The sequence below is a fragment of the Carlito syrichta genome, unplaced genomic scaffold (genome assembly GCF_000164805.1).
Source record: "Carlito syrichta isolate Samal-C Ts95f unplaced genomic scaffold, Tarsius_syrichta-2.0.1 Scaffold306906, whole genome shotgun sequence".
In the NCBI taxonomy this organism is placed as follows: domain Eukaryota; kingdom Metazoa; phylum Chordata; class Mammalia; order Primates; family Tarsiidae; genus Carlito; species Carlito syrichta.
In genome coordinates this window covers 2,602-8,850 of record NW_007251002.1, presented here as the reverse complement: position 1 = coordinate 8,850, position 6,249 = coordinate 2,602, and the positions used below count along the sequence as shown (strand labels likewise).

Here is a 6,249-nt window from a genome sequence, read left to right as displayed (position 1 = left end):
GCAAATGTAATGTTAAGATTAATTAAGCCGGGCTTGGTGGCTCAGCCAGTAATCCCACGCCTTGGGAGGCTGAGGTGAGTGGATTGACTGAGCCCGCGGGTTCAAGACCTGCCTGGGCAACTTGATGAGAACTCATCTCTACAATAAATCAAAAAAATTAACCGGGCGTGGTAGCACGCGCCTGTAGTTCCAGCTACTTGGAAGGCTGAGGCGAAAGGAGAGGCGGAAGGATCACCGGAGCCTGGCAGGTTGAGGCTGCAGTGGCCAGGAGCGGCCACTGCACTCCAGTCTGGGCGACAGAGTGAGACTCCAACTCAAAAAAAAAAAAGATTAATCAGCTCCATTCCAAAACAAATCTACCTTCTTTGGAGAAAATTTAAAATAATTTGCATGTAATCTAATTAAGTTCTCAGCTATGTTTCGAAGCGGAACTCTAATACTCCTATTTATATCTCCTTTTGTTTGAAGTTTTATACTTTGTAGCATTCCACACTCATACTGAAAGCCAAGCACATCTTTTAAATATTTACTGCATTTGTACAGTATCTACACTATTACTACTATCATACCGTTATTAGTTAACAATGCTAACTAACAAGTTTGGTGGCCGATAATCAGCCATTTCTAGATTGACCGGGTAATGGGGGGGGTGAGGAACAGAGGGCAGGGAACAGCAATCATGAAATTTCTGTAGCCATGAAGTTCTGATACTCTCTTACTTATCAGAGATACATGAACTGCTTTGTGGGGCTAGCCATGGTTGAGGGATGGTAGGATTCTACCAGCCTGAGGCTAGGGAGGCAAGTTCTGCCAATGACAGATGTTTGGCTGGTAGAGGACAGGTAGAACGACACTGAGAAAGAAATTCAGGTTCCAGATTCCAGGGTCTCCTCCTTTCACATCCCCTTCATCCAACCCCAGCCTACTATAACATGGCACTTCTTTCAAGACATCAGTAATCACCTATAAGTTATTCTATGTGGTATAAGAGGGAGATAGTATGATTAAAGAGCATTTGACTAATTTGAATGTATGAGCATACATTTTTTAAATAAGTACATGCTATGAAGCATGGACAGAGATTCTATGGGTTTTACAGTATTGAATCAACCCACACCACAGAAATAGAAGGGCATATATCTCTTAACATTTCCTAAGTGAACATCCTTGGCTGCACTTTGCCGTACCTCCTATTCATAGTCAAGAAGACCAGTCTATACCTAGCTGACCCATTTCTTCAATTCACCTATTGGATCCCTGTGATCTCTACTAGATCATCAAATTGCCACTAATGACCTTACTTGCTAAATCTGTCACCTTCAACTGTGTTCTAATTAATTTCTCTGCTACTTTTGAGGCAGTTAACCACTTCCTCCAAGTCCTTGAGAAATGTGTAAGTTTGGTCGGAGGATGTGTCAACATCCCCCAGACAGACACCTTGAGCAATGGGTGCTGCCTTTTTCCCATGCCGACTGTCCCACCAGGTACACTACACCTGGAGCTGTCCCTTGCTCCCCTTTAGGTGAGAGCTTGCCACTCCCTCTACTTAAGAGCAAACAGCACTCTGCTGGCTTTTCACCTCCCTCTCTAGTGGCCCTTTCCTAGTTTCTACAAGGGCTTTTGTTCTCCAGTTTTCCTTCCATGTAGGCAATCTCTTCTGGGCCCTCTCATATGACACCAGATGTCTGTAAAAAAGTGTTTGAAGGATTGCTTACATCAGAGTTTTGAGGAGTTCTTATTAACAGTGCAATTTCCAGCCCTCCCCCAAGATCTACCTAATCAGCATCTTAGGGGTGAAGAACAGAAATCTGCACTTTATTTTATTTATGTATTTCATTTTGTTTTATTTTTGAGTCAGAATCTCACTCTGTCGTGTATGCTGGAGTGCAGTGGCACAATCGCAGCTACCACATCTTCAACTTACTGGGCTCAGGTGATCCTTCTGCCGCAGCCTTCCAAGTAGCTGAAAATACAGGGATATGCCACCACCACCAGCTAATTTTTTAAAAATTTATTGTAGAGACAAGGTCTCGCCATGTTGCCCAGGCTGGTCTTGAACTACTGAGTTCAGGTCATTCTCTTGCCTTGACCTCCTAAAGTGTTGGGATTACAGACGCGTGAGCCACCATGCCTGGCCTAGATCTGCATTTTAAATCAGCTTCCAGGTAATTCTTTTTAAAAATTCAGGTTTGAGAAATTACTGTCTCACACACTAATCCTGGGTAATTTTACCCAATCCCATGGCTTCAGTACTATTTATATGCTGGTGATCTCCATCTCTCCATTTCAGACATGAAGATTACCATTGGATGTCTCATAGGCAACTCATAATTTAGGATGTCCCAAGCTGAACACAGTGCCTCTCTATCCTGCCATTCTTTCTTTTATTACCTCCAGTTCTCAAAATGGTTCTTCTGTGCTCTTCAGGGGTTTGGAGAAAGCAGAAGTGAGGTGGTCATTTTTGCCTCCTCTCTCAGTGCACTCTCAATATCTATAGGCTCTCTCTCATGTCTCATGACACTCAAGTCACTCCCCTAGTCAAGGTTATGATCATCTATGGCCTAGAACTAGTTGGTTCCTGATTAAGCTCATCTCCAATTCACTCTCCACAGTGAAAGTCAGAGTCAACATCACTAATTGGATCAGGCACTCACACGCATAAGCCTTTAAAGCCTCCCATAACCTTGGGTTAAACGATTTCACTGACAATATCTGACCACATCCACTCTTATCTTATCTCTGCAGATTTATCTCTCTTTACTTCACCTAGAACCATACTAGCCAGCCAGAAATGGTGGCTCAAGCCTGTAATCCCAGTACTTTGGGAGGCAGAGGTGAGAGGACTGCCTGAGCCCAGGGGTTCAAGACCAGCCTGGGCAGCTTGGTGAGACCTCATCTCTACAATAAATCAAAAAATTAGCTGGGCATGGTGGTGCAGGCTGTAGTTCCAGCTACTTGGAAGGATTGCTTGAGTCCAGCAGGTAGAGGCTGCAGTGACTGTGAGCATGCCACTGCACTCAGCCTGAGTGACAGAGGGAGACTCCAACTCTAAAATCAAAAAGCAAAAAAAAATTATGCTGTCCAATATGGTAGCCAGCAGTCACATGTAGCTACTGGGCCCATGAAATGTAGCTAGTCTAAATTGAGATGTGATGCATGTGTAAAACACACGTTGGCTTTCTAAAACTTACTTCAAAAAAATGTAAAAGTACTCTTGTTAAGGCCGGGTGCAGTGACTCAAATCGGTAATCCCAGCACTTTGAGAAGCCGAGGGGAAAGGATAGCCTGAGCCCAGGGGTTCGAGAACAGCCTGGGCAACTTGGTAAGATCTCTTCTCTACTATAAATCAAAAAATAAACCGGGCGTGGTAGTACGCACCTGTAGTTCCAGCTACTTGGAAGACTGAGGCGGAAGGATCGCCTGACCCAGCAGGTCGAGGCTATGGTGGCCGTGAGCTTGCCACTGCACTCCAGCCTGGGCAACAGATTGAGACTCCAGCTCAAAAAAAAAAAAAATGTCAGCCGTGGGTTATGGTGCAGACATGGCCAAGTCCAAGAACCATACCAGACACAACCAGTCGCGAAAATGGCATCAAGAAACCCTGATCACAAAGATATGAGTCTATTAAGGGGGTGGACCCCAAGTTCCAGAGGAACATGCACTTTGCCAAGAAGCACAAGAAGGGCCTGAAGAAGATGCAAGCCAATAACGCCAGGGCCATGAATGCACATGCTGAGGCTATCAAGGCCCTCGTAAAGCCCAAGGAGGTTAAGCCCAAGATCCCAAAGGGTCCTAGCCACAAGCTTACTTGACTTGCATACATTGCCCACCCCAAGTTTGAGAAGCGTATTTGTGCCCATATTGCCAAGGGCCACAGGCTCTGCCGGCCAAAGGCCAAGGATCAAACTAAGGCCCTGGCCACAGCTTCACCTGCAACTCCAGCTTCAGTTGCAGCTCCTGCTCAGGCTCCCAAAGGTGACCAGACCCCCACAAAGGTGACCAGAACCCCACAAAAGCTCCAGAGGTCTCTATCTGCCAATGTGTGGACGGAAGGACTGGTTTGACTTCCGGGATGCTCTCTGCGTGGGGCTGGTGTCCTCCTGTGCTATTTGTACAAATAAATCTGAGACAGGAAAAAAAAGTCTCATTAATATAATTTTTCATATTGGCTACATGCTGAGGTGGTAACATTTTAAGTCTACTGGGCTAAATGAGAATATCATTGGAGACGGGAACAAGATGTCGACAGCATAGGTGAACTTGTGAGATTCTCTGAATGTGAGTTCCCAAAAAGACTCTTACTTCTCTTCCCCCATCCCCCAGCCCACCACCAGCTGCGCTAGTGCGAGGCCTGGGGACCTTCGGTCCCACGCAGGGCCAGATATTGCGGCCCCCTGCTGCTGCTGTTCCACTGCGTGCATGGGAGTCTTCGGTCCCAGCCCCCTCCCAGCTCCCTCCCTGGCTACATCGTCTACAGCCTGGCACCCAGCACCAAGCCGCTGGTCATTCAGGGAGGCACTGGGTTCCCGCCCCTCAGAGACACCGGTCCCATTCCTGGCTGAAGTACCCTGTGAGGGGCCCAGGGCCACGCTCGCTGTCCACTGCCTGCTCTTTGGAGCTTTGGAGCTCTGGAACTCTGGGCCCACCCTGGCTGTGGCACTCAGGGTGAGACCCCAAGCTGGGGGACCCAGACAAGCGAAGAAAAACAGATTTGCATAAACTGCCTCATCATTCTTCAGGCAGAGACTGCCACTGCCCTGCCCACCTATCAACAAACTTTACCTCAGTTCCTAAGGCAACGGTGGGAAACAGGAGACAAAGCCCCACCCTTACGCTGCAACGAAAAACAAAGGGGAGAGGCCAGAATCAGAGATCAGAGAAGTGACTTTAATCTGATCACTTATTTTGACTTATTATTTTATCATTGTAACTCTTGGTTTTGATCACGTTTGTTGTTTCTTGATTTTATTGGCCTGTCTCTGTGTAGCTATAAGTATTCTTTAGGGAATCTTTCTTACATGTCTTTCTTCACTTCTTCCCGGCCTTGTATCTCTTTCTCACCTGATAGTTGGTATGTATATCTGTTTTCTCTCTCACTCTTCTCTCTTCCTAACCCCCTACTGACCCCCCTTCCTTCATTATTTTCCTCTTTTATACCCTCCTTTTTAATCTAGGGACAAAGACTACACACTGCTGAATGGACAGATTGTAAGGCAGAGGAAAATAGGTTCCAGTGTGTTCATACACCTGTTCGTGGATGCTAGAATCAGCATATATTCTGAACCGCAGCTTCCCTCTCAATTAAATCTCAAAATTGCAAAAAGTGCAGATTGCAGCCTATGTTCCAACCTGAAAAGAGAACAAAGGCAGAAGACACTCATAAGGAAGAACAGGAGATTGCAGAAGAGAAATTAAAGCAACCCCACCTTCTCTCAAAAACAGAATTAAAGAAGGGGAGGGAAAGGGGGAGAGAGAGAAAAATCTACACAAATGAAGAAAAACCAAAAGAAGAGTATGGGTCTCTCCCAGACCCCTGGGAGGGCAGACACTGAGAAAACTGACTTTGGAATGCAAACAATGAAGAGCCCCCAGAATGAAGGATCTCAAACTACAAACGTAGATATCAAGACAATAATGGAGAGATTAAAAAGAATTGAGGAGACACAAGAAGAAACTAGGAAGGAGCTGATATCTGAGATAACAGTAATAAAGAATACTGTGAATGAAATAAATAACAAACGGATAAGCATGGAAAGCAGAATTACCCAAGCAGAAGAAAGAATCTCAGAGCTTGAGGACCAAAATATACAAATAACCCAAACTCTTAAAAATACAGAAAATAAGCTCAAAAAGACAAAACAAAACCTTCAAGAGATGAGCGAGTACCTCAAAAGACCTAACCTAAGAGTAATTGGACTTCCTGAGGCAGAAAGAGAGACAGAGACCACACTGGAACAAACTTTCCATGAGATCATTCAAGAAAACTTCCCCTTATCTAATCAGTGATGCAAAAATTCAAACACAAGAGATTCAGAGAACCCCTGGAAGACAACAAATGAGAAGACCAACTCCTAGACACATAATAATTCGCCTAAACAAAGTACGCATAAAAGAAAAAATCCTAAAAGCAGCAAGAGAAAAAGGCCAGATCACCTACCATGGAAGACCAATCAGATAGCAGCAGATTTATCTGCAGAAACCCTGCAGGCTAAGGAGAGCTTGGAAGCCCTATCTTCAAGTCCTAAAAGA

At 45.2% G+C, this 6,249-nt stretch overlaps 1 pseudogene; it reads left to right on the top strand.

The window, feature by feature from the left end:
* The first annotated feature begins 3,541 nt into the window (after positions 1 to 3,541).
* Positions 3,542 to 4,064, top strand: LOC103265885 (annotated as a pseudogene).
* The last annotated feature ends 2,185 nt before the right edge of the window (positions 4,065 to 6,249 follow it).